Source organism: Labrus mixtus, chromosome 19, assembly GCF_963584025.1.
Source record: "Labrus mixtus chromosome 19, fLabMix1.1, whole genome shotgun sequence".
Taxonomy (NCBI): Eukaryota; Metazoa; Chordata; class Actinopteri; order Labriformes; family Labridae; genus Labrus; species Labrus mixtus.
This window is the reverse complement of record NC_083630.1, coordinates 13,242,313-13,254,115: the sequence shown is the minus strand read 5'-3', so window position 1 is coordinate 13,254,115 and position 11,803 is coordinate 13,242,313.

Here is an 11,803-nt window from a genome sequence, read left to right as displayed (position 1 = left end):
AAAAAAAGAGACGCAGAAATTATAAGAGAAATGAGACAGAATTCAGAGAAACATTTAAAGCAATAATAAAAGAGATATCGTCTTTGTCTCATCTCTGCCTCAAGAAAGTTTCAAGAGACCAATACAAGAAATATATGATCCTTATTGGACATCTTATCTTTGTTTATAATTTGTCTCACATCTATCTTATTGCTCTTACTCACCCTGCTGCAGGTGTTCTTTGTGTTCTGACCAGGCTTTGAACCTGCAGTCTTATAACTTGTTGTTAACTACTACGATACAGACTACAAAATTCATTCAATGTGCGATGGTGACTATATAAACATTTTAGATTCGATGCAAAATGGGGTACCATTGAAAGTTTTAAGGTACTTCATCTTGTCCTGCAGGCAGAGCTCAAAGCAACGTAGTCAAATGATTTGTTATACAGGATTTTCACTTGTATTAAAATGTGTGTACAGTCCTCTTGATGGCCTGTTAGTACAATTAATTGGACAGCTGACAGCTGTTTGTTATGGAGTTTATTTTTCCAATAAAACTTGCTCTGAAGGGCAATATATACATGTGACAATACACACAAACCTATCGATCTTACAAGTAATAGATTTTTTTAAACTGACCCACTACTTTGGGGAGTTCTGCCAAAGGCCTATTTAACAATCTCTCTTTCTCACTTTACACAATATGCCCTGGTGTGTGAGTGTGTGTGTGTGTGTGTGTGTGTGTGTGTGAGTGAGTGTGAACCTCTCTGTGAACTGAACTGCATGTATTTTCTACATCAGCCTTAGTGCCAGGCTGCGTCATCTCTCTAATGGTTCTTTGCAATAACACTGGCTCAGTTACGTCAGTTATATCCATGGGGAATAGCGGAGATTCGGGAAAAAGAGCAAGTCATGGGCAAACTTTTGACTCCCAACAACCAGACATTGCCAAGCAGTTGTTAATGATCATTAATGCGAAGACACATGTTTGAAAGGTTTTCAAAGATTATAAAGAATGTGAAAATGTGAATTAATAGTCGGGATTGTGTGCCACATCAGTCATTATGATCAATGGATCCGGGTGATGTGGTAAACTGGGAAGAGACATGAAAGTGAGTTAAGGTGAGCAAATGTTCTCCCCTGTGATGTCTAACTTGTTTCGTTCCTTCGAGTTGTTACCCTAAAACAGATGCAGAAACCTAAGAAACATCCATTGAGCAACTGCCTAACAAGGTTACAAATCTTGATGCACTAAAATCCTCCACATATCAGATAACCCAAACCTACATAAACCATCTTTTGTTGCCATAACTTGCAAATATTTGGGGTTCAGACTGCCTCCTAAAACGTCCTCCAACCTGCTAGGCTGGGATGAGAGGAAAAACAGAGAAGAAGGGATTGTTGTTCAAGGGTCTTAATAGTCCGTTCTTTGAGCGTGTTTTACGTCACTACCACCCACTGCTTTTCCTCCACATGTGGTTGAGTTCCAGGAATGTGTTTCCTCAGCCTGGTCTTGATGACATGGGTCACCTCTCTGACACTGCACATGCTGGGGAGAGATGAACCATCAACTCAAGGCTTCGGGCACCTTGAAGGGTTGATATTGGAGTTGGTGTTGTTGAATGATAACTTTGAATTTCCAAAGAGTTAGGATATTTAATTTATGACTTTGCACTTTTGAAAGTACTTAAAGTTCTATTTGCTCTTGTTTTCACTTAAGTAATGGTAAATTGTTCTAAAAACACTTTTTACAGGTAGTTTACAACTACAAGGGGACAAGGAAAGTAAGATTGGATATGCAAGCCCAACCATATGTCTGGATTTACACGAGTCGAGTATGCTATATTCTTTTTATGGATAAGGAGTTCAATTATGCAATTAAGTCAACATGTATCTTGATTGTGTGTCCGATCAGTATTCATTGATTGGTTTTGGTTTTAATCTAAATTAGATCTGGACAAAGACTTTGTGGATTCTCCTTCCATAATTTCAGGAAAAAATAGTAGTATGTAAGGTTTTTTGTGCCAACAAAGACAGACAATTGTCAACAACACAACCTCTGTGGAGAAGTGGAAAAATTGGGACACTGGCAGAGATAATGGTAATGTACACCGGTTGTTGCTCCTGATGTATTTCTTCCTCAGGCCCCAACAGACTCTGGAATCGTAACTGAGGACAGCCAATAATTATCTGAACTTCAGAAACAGGGAAACAGCTAACCTAACTCTGTCGAAAGGTAACAAACTATGTTAAGCTCACCAACTTTACTTCATACATGTGTTTAATCCACAAGAATTTAAGTGTAACTCAAAAAAGTTGTATTTTGGCATCCCCTTGAGATTACAAGTAAAGTCTGCCAAGAAAATGTAACAACACAACTTCTAGTTTTTACACATGCTATCAAAATCAAAATAAATCAAGCAAACAAGAAATATGTTGTTGATCGGAGAGCGTTAAAAGCTGTGACAGTTGGACTTCAATAGTTTCTGTCTTCCCTCAGATAAGTTACCTGTCTCCAGCTCCATATTCAGTGTACAAGCATAAAAGTTGCATTGAGCCTTATTCTGATTCCAACAAAGGAAAAAAAGGAAAAAATACCAGACTTGGTTTTTTTTTTAAACTCTGCATTCAACATATAAAAATGAAATGCAGCAGAACGGGAATTTCATTCAAATAGTCACTTCATAGTGATGATGTGACAGAAACAATACGGTGGTTTTGTGGGTTGAAACAGATTTACCCTTTCAGTTTTTTTCCACGACAGTTCAGTAAATGAGAGTGATGGAAGACGAACATGCCAGGGCCCTTTTCGGCTGTTAGGGTGGCTGACTTTACTTTTGTTGGCACATTATTTCATTTTTCACCACTCCATATGATGAACGTTAACGCTGTAAAATTACTGAAAGTCCCAGAATTATGGACACTAACCCAATAAAACTCTCGGATTTCCAAAGGTTGGAAATCCCCAATTTATTGTACTTTAAGCCAAATCCAAACATCATTCGACGGCATACGACTCATTACAGTATTGCAGCAATATATCCTAGCCTGGGGGACTCTCAGATAAAAAGCATATGTTAAGTAAAGAAATCTTATTAAATAATCCATTTCACACTCAGTTGGTGTAAAGTCTGTCTCTCTATCCAGCTGGAGGGGATTTTAAGTAAATCTTGAGCTCAAAGTCTTCCAGTTAAAACAGGCTGCAGTCTGTGGATTCCCACTAAAATGCCGCTTGGATCCAGCTAAATGCTAAATTGAGATATTTATGTACAGTTGGCCTGTGTTTGCATACTGGGGTATCTGCACTTTCCAGATTGCATACCACATTTGTAGGATCAACCAATACAAGTGTGCAATTTATACCTTCTTCAAATTGAACCCTGATGATAGATGATTTGATACTGATATATATATTTATCATCATTGCAGAGACAGAGGTTAAGGTCTGTTTGATTTTATCTTATTTAAACCAGGCTTTTTACACAGGCTTTAACACTGGATGAAATGCACAACATCTGTACAGATTCTTATGGTCTCCAGGGGATACATCTTAATTATTAAGGCAATACATTAAATTTCATCTTTAATTAGGTGGAGTTGTATTTGCCAGAGGAAGGCTCATCACTCTCTGCTGTGCCCCCACTGTTAGACCCCACATGGGCCAAGTCTGCTCTGATTGGTCTGCAGATCTGCTCTGTCGTAATTGGTCACAATGAGCCAATGGGCTTAGGTCAGCGTCTGACAATGACAATTTTTTATCTAGAATTGAGCATTACATGCAGCTAACAGGAGGACATAGGAGAAGCTGTGTTTCCATGGACTTTGAATTTTTGCACATAGATTACAATTAATCTATCTATAGTTACAATTCACTCAGCAGACACTTTTATCCAAAGCCATGTACATCAGAGAGTGAGTAAGTAAGTACAACCGTAATCCTTTCATACACTGCCACCGAAGCAGCGGGAGCAATGCAGGGTTAAGTGTCTTGCCCAAGGACACATCAGACATGTTGCTCAGCTGGGGATCGAACCCTCAACCTACTGGTTAAGAGGCGACGACTCTACCAACTGAGCCACAGCCACTCTATAGATGTACCTAAACATGCACAGGACACTTGGAAAACACACTAAAGGGCATATAAAACCAGAAAAAGCATAATATGGGACCTTTAAGCGAAAACCTGTCTCTTTCCTGGCACCACCAGGAAGTCAAATACTTATTTAATATGACATATCCAAATATCTCAATCATTTTCTAAAAAAATCCTTGAATAGATTGCCATGCAATTTGGTTTTACATTAATGTGTCCCTCAGGTTGATTTGTGTAAAAAAACGAACAATTTGATATCAAGGGCTATCATCAGTTCAAACTCATTAAGTTCTTCAAGGTTCTGGTTTACAATGAAATACCTGCTAAACGGTCCCATAAGTCTTGTGTTTGTGTTTAGTTACAGTATATACAGCAAAAGTCATTGTTGCTAACACTCAAAATCAAAATGATAACAAAACATTACCGTTTAAACTGCAAACACTCAGTGTGGTAGCAATGACATTTTCAATAGCATTTAAATCAGAACACATCTGTGCCTAAACAGTATGGAAAGCCAATGAGTCTTAACACATGATTGTATAAATATACAGCTAACAAGCCTCGCTAAGCTTGAAGATGAGAAACAAGAGGCTACAGCTTGACAGGCTCTGTCCAGAAGCGGTGAGAACCGACTCCCAACACCTCCAAAAGTCACACATCACCACAGTAGATCTCAGTTTACCTATTCACAAAGAATCATATTAATTCTTTTGAGAACTATAAATTACAACCTATACCCTAATCCAGCCAGTGCAGCCCGCCCAGAAGCAAAACGTAATCCAGCTGGTGTCTGATTCATGGAAAGAGTGTTGATTCAGAGACTCAAGAAAAAAAAAATAAAGTAAAAGAAAAGCATATTTTGCTAAGTGATCTCACTGACCAATTAAAGAATAGGTAATATTACATAACTTGTTTAACATATGTGTCCTCACGGAAGTTGACACCACCTCTGAGCTTAGCCCAAAAAGGTCCAATTTTCCTTATGATTTTTTCTGCCAGACATGAGACAATGAGAGACAAGGAGAAACTTGCTGCTAAGACTTTTATTAGTTTTTTACAGGCTTCCTTTGGATAGACCCCTTCCTCCCAAATGTCGCCAGGGTTTGGACCACCAGTTTCTCCTACCTACTGCAATATTGGCTGCTGAGGTGTATCCTGACATGTGAACCCAGTGTTCTTGAGAGAACACCTGTTTTTCTTATTGATGGGCATATTTGTACCATTAACATATCCACGCTTGTTGGATTGGACATTGAGGAAAGTTCGCAGACAGAGTTATTGGCACAGGGGAAATGTTACTGGGTGAGAAGTTATTTGATAGTGTAGACTCACTGGCCCTCCTTTTACTAACTGCATCCCATATTGATTTGAATGATTTTCACAGGGGCTATAAAGGAGAAGAGACTAAAAGAAAAAACATATTTCTCTATGCACAACACCTGGTTCCATTTTAGCCAATTGATTTGATTGTCGGAAGGTCTGCATCAATCAAGAAGAACCCAGTGGAATATGGAAAGCACTTTTAAATCAAAATGTCTTGCGCAAGTGTGGGCATAACACTAAATGATCTAAACCATACTCTCTGGTCACTAGTTTTATTGGATTTTCCAACCCTGGAATGTGATTGAGTCCAAAGATTGTTATGATCAGGCACTGACAGCATCACCTTTGCTACTGCAGACCGCTCCATCTGGAATCACTCTGCTACTGTGTGTCAAGGGATTTTACTCTGTGGGTCAGAGGGCAGAGAAGGGTTTGTCATCACAACAGTGCTGAGAAATACCTTCGAAGGACATTGCTACTCTGCTGAGCCATGGCCCATCCAATAATAACATTAGCCGTAGAGGAGGAGGTGTAATGCTAGCTGATGGGAATGGATGTAAATGAACTTAAAACATGACCTGAGTTGGGCTGCCTAGGAAGACAATAGCAGAAGAATATCATATTTGCAGAACTTGAAGATGTCATATGGACATACAGTGAATGCTTAGATTGCGTTAAACAAATCTAGTTTCTTGAAAAACATTTACAAACCAGGGTTTTTCCTGGCTCAGAATGGGCCTTTGGGGGGGTGACTATACGCGCTGTAGTAAACGTTCGGACGTATTACAGTATAGTCTACGAGTCTGTATTACCTTATTTGACAGAAATCTGTGAATTTCATGTTATTTCTGACCATTTTATAAATAATATTATCAATATGCTTAAGTTACTGAAACCCCAATTAAATCTGGTAAAGATTTTTTTTTTTTTTATTGCAACAGTGAAACAGGGGAGGAGAGGGATTTTGAGGGAGAAGGGTAATGAGATTGGGAGAGGGGAGGTCACATCACCCTCTTCCTATGATGGCTGCTCTTTTGCTTTAAATTGTGTTTTCGTTTTACATACACATTTGTTTAAGTACATTTATTTGAGTTAAGGTATTATGTCAAATAATCACAGATTTAAGTCACAGATAATTTGGATCATTTGATCAGATCAGGAAATTGAGAAATAATAGAAATATATTTGCTGGCTATAACGCAGCGCTGTTTGACAGTCTGTGTGGAGAAGTTCACAGACTGCAGCTGGCTGACGTTACGATCGTTAAGATATTGATTGTTGATAAAAGCAGACACTGTGGAAGTGAACGGAGAAAAGTTGAACGTGCGTTCCCGTTACATACAGATCAACCGTGTTCCGTTGCACTACAAGTAAACAGGTGCGCGCGATGGTTGGCGTTCCGGTGTGTGTGAGCGTTTGCAGCCATGTATGTTGGTGTGTCTCGTCTCGGCGTGCCCCCGCGATGACCCGTCTGCAGACAGTAGAGGAGCAGGGACAAATAGCCACAGCTAGCCTACATCATACGCGGTTTAGTATAGTTTTAAGATGACTGTTGGGATAAATATTTACCATGAAGTGAATTGCTCTTTGAAATTAACTCGCCAAACGGAAAATCACCCCGCATTTAGCGCTTGTGGGTGTCAGCGGAGCGTCCGGAACCAGACAAAAGAAACAAACAGTCCATCAGCTGGCTATCCAGCACGAGCCGCATGCGTAAATGGATGAGAGGGGAGATGACTACTAGAAGTCAGAGACGTCGTATTTAAGTTTATGTTCTGCTTGTTCAACAGTCGTTTGATGTATTGATATTTTTAACATACGTACATTCAGAGAGGATTTGATTTTTAATCGTCTTTTTTGTCTTTTGGCGCTCATGATTTTCCTTTGGCGCTGGGTAAAACCTCTTTGGGGGGCGCCAAAGAATTCTCGATACAGGAAAAACCCTGCAAACAAATTTTAGCATATGTTAAATCCTACATTATATAAATCCTGCCTTTAATTGGGTGCTGCATATAAAAGCATGGTACCACCATTTTTACATCAGGTGACACATTTTTGGCGAGAATGTGTACTTCATCACCTGTGTGTACGAGGGCACAAGACAAACAAAATAGGTACAGTACAGTACTTAATTAAACAAATCCGTAGCTCCATTTGGACCATTAAATTGGACCATTAGATTTAGATGAAAGTCAGATGTATGTATAGCATTTTAAGCTTTATTCACTCGTATGTATTCCAGTTTGACTTAAGCCTTCCCCCAACCTTACTTCAAGGAATTGTTAATATTAACACAATTTATGTTGTGTTGATATTGACAGCCTATTAATATATGGCTGCAAATTTGGCTCATTATTCCTAGGGTCCTGTGTTTTGGTCTCTTATTGTCAGAGACAGATAAGGGCTATCTTGAATGTTAAAAATGACAAAAAAAACCAAAACATGATTGTTAAAAAAAACATGTGTCAAATGTATTTCATGCAATTCCGAGATTGGTTGAAACATAACTTCCAAGGAGTATTCCACTGATAAGGTATAAGTGGTTAATTTCACCATTTTGGCCCTAGAAAAATCAATGGAAGATGCGCTATTGTGAATCATTTTTTGACAGTTCACCTAACATATACAGAAGACCTTGCAGTTTAAAATATAACCATGTATTCCTTTAAGATACTATCATGAAAAGAAATATAATGCTCATGCATGTTCAAGTCTTAAGTAAAGCAAATTCAAGACAGGCTTTAAGACCTACATGGAAAAAGTTTAAAAAATACACAATCTAACGACGAGGAAAAGAAAACCAGGGCAAACCTGCACTTGAAAGCAGTTGCGAGTGACCGTTGAGAACTGTAATTGATTGAGCACAAAAGAAAAAACTGGAGCAAAAGAAGATTCAAAAAAGAAATTGGTTCAGCTTATTTGGTGAAAAGAGAAGGGTGAGTGCACTGAAGCTTGGATGATGATGTTCTGTGTGACAGTAGTGCAGGAGGTTTGGAGTCGTAGAGGGCGCTCAGTGAGGGGAGTTGAGAGTCCTCCAACTTGAGAAGGAGGAGCTCGCAAAACCCTCTGCAAAGAGTGGGAGGCCAACAGATCTTATCTCAGGTCAAGGCTGAACTGCACTATCTTGATACACGCTTAATGACAAGTGGTGTCCTGAGGTGAAATCATTTATATCCTGGGTGGGTTAAAAAAAACAAAGAGCGGAAGAAATAGCACACAAAATTTAGGTAGGGTGAGGCAGCCGCAGAGGCAGTCATAACATCAGACTCCTTGATGAGCTGTTAGGACAGTTTTGGATATTTATGATGGAAAGAAAGGAAATCACTGTTTCACATCTGTAAAATACATCACCATAGGTTTTTTTTCTTCTTTTGTTACTTTTGGACAAATATCAGCTTATAAAATGACAGACACGGTTAGATTTAGTGCATTGAAAAATGAGCATGGCCTTGAATTCTCTGCTTTTTCATATTTCATTGAATCCTACCACTGTCAACTTTACTCTCACTGAACTAATGCTCTTGTGGCCTCAATTTGAGTCTTTTACGCAGAGTTGTTTCGTTTAAAAGCAATAACAAGATCAGATCTTACGCTCGTTGTATGTGCAGATTGTGTGAACCCCGAGCACTTGTGCAGCAGCAGTGTCTCTTGATGAGTCTCTATAGCACTTTGATATTCAACAGGAAATGGGAGCAGGATATGTTCATATGCTCGGGGATGCTGGGACACACTTGCGGCCGAACAAACTAGAGCAGAAATCCAGCAGCTGGTTGGATTTGTTTTGGCCCAGGGCTGACCAACCCAGGGCCTAGCAAGACCCAGACAAATTTCCTGGTTGATAACAAGCAATTTCTGTCACAACAAGCAGCACAGCTTTGGGAAGACAGACTGAGTACTCTGAAACATTTCACAACAGTGTGTAAAGCAGAAGTGCACCTTTTAAATAGTTTTAATATATTCAACAATTTAACACTTGACTACTTCTCAAACAAAAGCGGATGCCCTTAGCAAGAAACCTACTGTCAATGTTCATCTAGCAGTTTCTCTCAGCTGTAAGTAGCACTCTAGCATCTTTTAACTTCAGGATTTGGTCTCAATAACTCTCATTAGTATCTCTAGCTAGCGGGAAGCTTTTCAATCACAGACACTGTTGTTCACTGCCTGTAAAGCACAGCAATCAATGAGAATCTTTGTGACTAACTTGTGAACATAGTTGAGCTCAGAGATGATACATTGTCAGTTATTATTCTAAAAGGTTCATGGACTAGTTGTTCACATTTTCTAAAAAAAAAACAACCATATGCTACCTTCCCAGAACCAAACAGAAGACAGACAATGTATGCAACTAGATAGTAAACATAGTGAGGCATACTACAAATATGAAAGAGGCATAAATACCTCTGAAGTCTTCTCAATAGAGTCAAAGTTAAACTAATGATGTCCTGGATTAAAATAAAAAAGCACAGCAATCCTGATGACTGTATGTGAATAAATATAACAAATTGCATGTCAGCAAATCTAGACATACTTTTCTTTTGTTGTCCATTAAAACTAAAAGACAACCTCCACTCCTTTAACAGTGAAATATTGGCTTAACATAGCTACTGCAGGTTGGCTGTGTTTGTTTGTTGGAGGTTACAATTGTGAATCTAATTGATTTGCTTATTCCCATCCAATGTTGTTACAAGGTGTTTTGGGATGTCAGACGAGGTTGAAGCTCAATTAGTTTCTCAATAAAAGGAGAGGCAAATACTCACTTCAGCTTTGCGTTTCACATGCTGTGCCATTTTAGGCACTTGTTGTCATATGGAGCTTGATCAAAATCATACCATGCCTATTAAGAACTCACATGGCATGAATGATAAGAACTTATGTGACGTTAAACATCTCACACAGATGTGTTTGGGCTTGGAAGAAGGGTATTCTTGATGAACAATCCTTCCTGTTTTCCACCTGGATGTTTAACAATGGAAAAGGGTAAGAAATGCCTTCCACTCTTACGGGCAGATTCCAAAAAGGATCCATCCGAGCCGCGTACTCCGGAGCTGATTGTGCTGTGCTCATGTCTCCACTGCTTGCACCATAGTCCGTCTCTGGCGCATACCAGCAGTGCCACTCAGCTCTGCTAAACTCCAAAATGGCACCCAGTCTTTTTTTTCTACAGAGCCCACTGCAAGCACGCATCAATCTGAACAGAGCTGATCGACCTGGACAGGAAGTCAGACAAGGGAACTCAGAGAATCTGGTCATTTTCAAAATAAAAAAAAACAATGTAGAGACTTGGATTGTACATACAGTATCCCATCACTATATGAACGTCAGAAAAGGCATCAAATGAACAACACATCTATCTCGGAAAGGTAAAGCAACCTGTTGTTGTCTTTATTCCCCCGTGATCTTGTAGGTATCCTGTGATCTTGTGAAACCATGATTTTAGCTTCTAAAAAGGCCGGGCTCCGCTGCACTTACGCCTCAGAAACAGACCCAGTGAGGAAGGGCGCATGCCATCGGACAGAGCAAAACCAAGACGGAGACGGAAGTAGTGCATATAGATGCTTTGGAATCTGAGGCTGAAATACTCAATCATCCAGCAGCCTGGTCTGACTTAGAGATGCTGTAGTGCCTCACTTCTGCAGAGATCTCAGCTGTTCTCCGATTAGGCCTGACAGAAGTACCATACAAGTCCACAGTTTTCTTTAGGTTGGTTGTTTTTTTTTTTTATCGACACCTCAGAAGAAGAATGACCCAGTAGACGAGGTGACCTTTTCTTTTTAGCCATTAAGCAGCTAGTTGTAAGGACACCTTTAGGCCTTTTGGTGAACAGCACTGTTCCTAAACAAGACTGCAAAGTTTCACAGGGTCTGATAGGACAGCTGCGTCTTGTCCTGGTTGATACCAAGCGGCAACCCTCTGGTGTTTAAAAATGAAGCCAATGCAGAAGTGCAAAATCCTGCAGTTTGTCGAGTGTCAGCTTGTGGCCAGCTGCAGAAGCACAGGAAGTCACATACACACCCAGTCACGCACGTCTCGACAGACACAATGTACAGGGGGTGAATTTCTTTTGATAACTCATAAGTTTTGACTCTATGACGGATAAGCGAGATTCATAATAAATTGTGTACTGGACCTAATTGACAGGTGGGTGTGATGCAACAGTATGTCAAGAGGCTTAAAACCTGCCTTAGCTCCAGCTCTTAGCCTGTCGTTAGGTTGACTGAAAGGAAGGGAATGGGAGCTTGGTAGAACACAAAAGCAAAATCATACCTCCCAAATGGAACATTTTCTGGTACTCGGTTTCAGACTAACTGATTCTGGGACTTTCCGTTGACATTGACAACACAGGAAAACTTGCCAAGCACCTCAAAAGGCAAAAACTGATACATTAAGCATAACTGAACATGTTGCT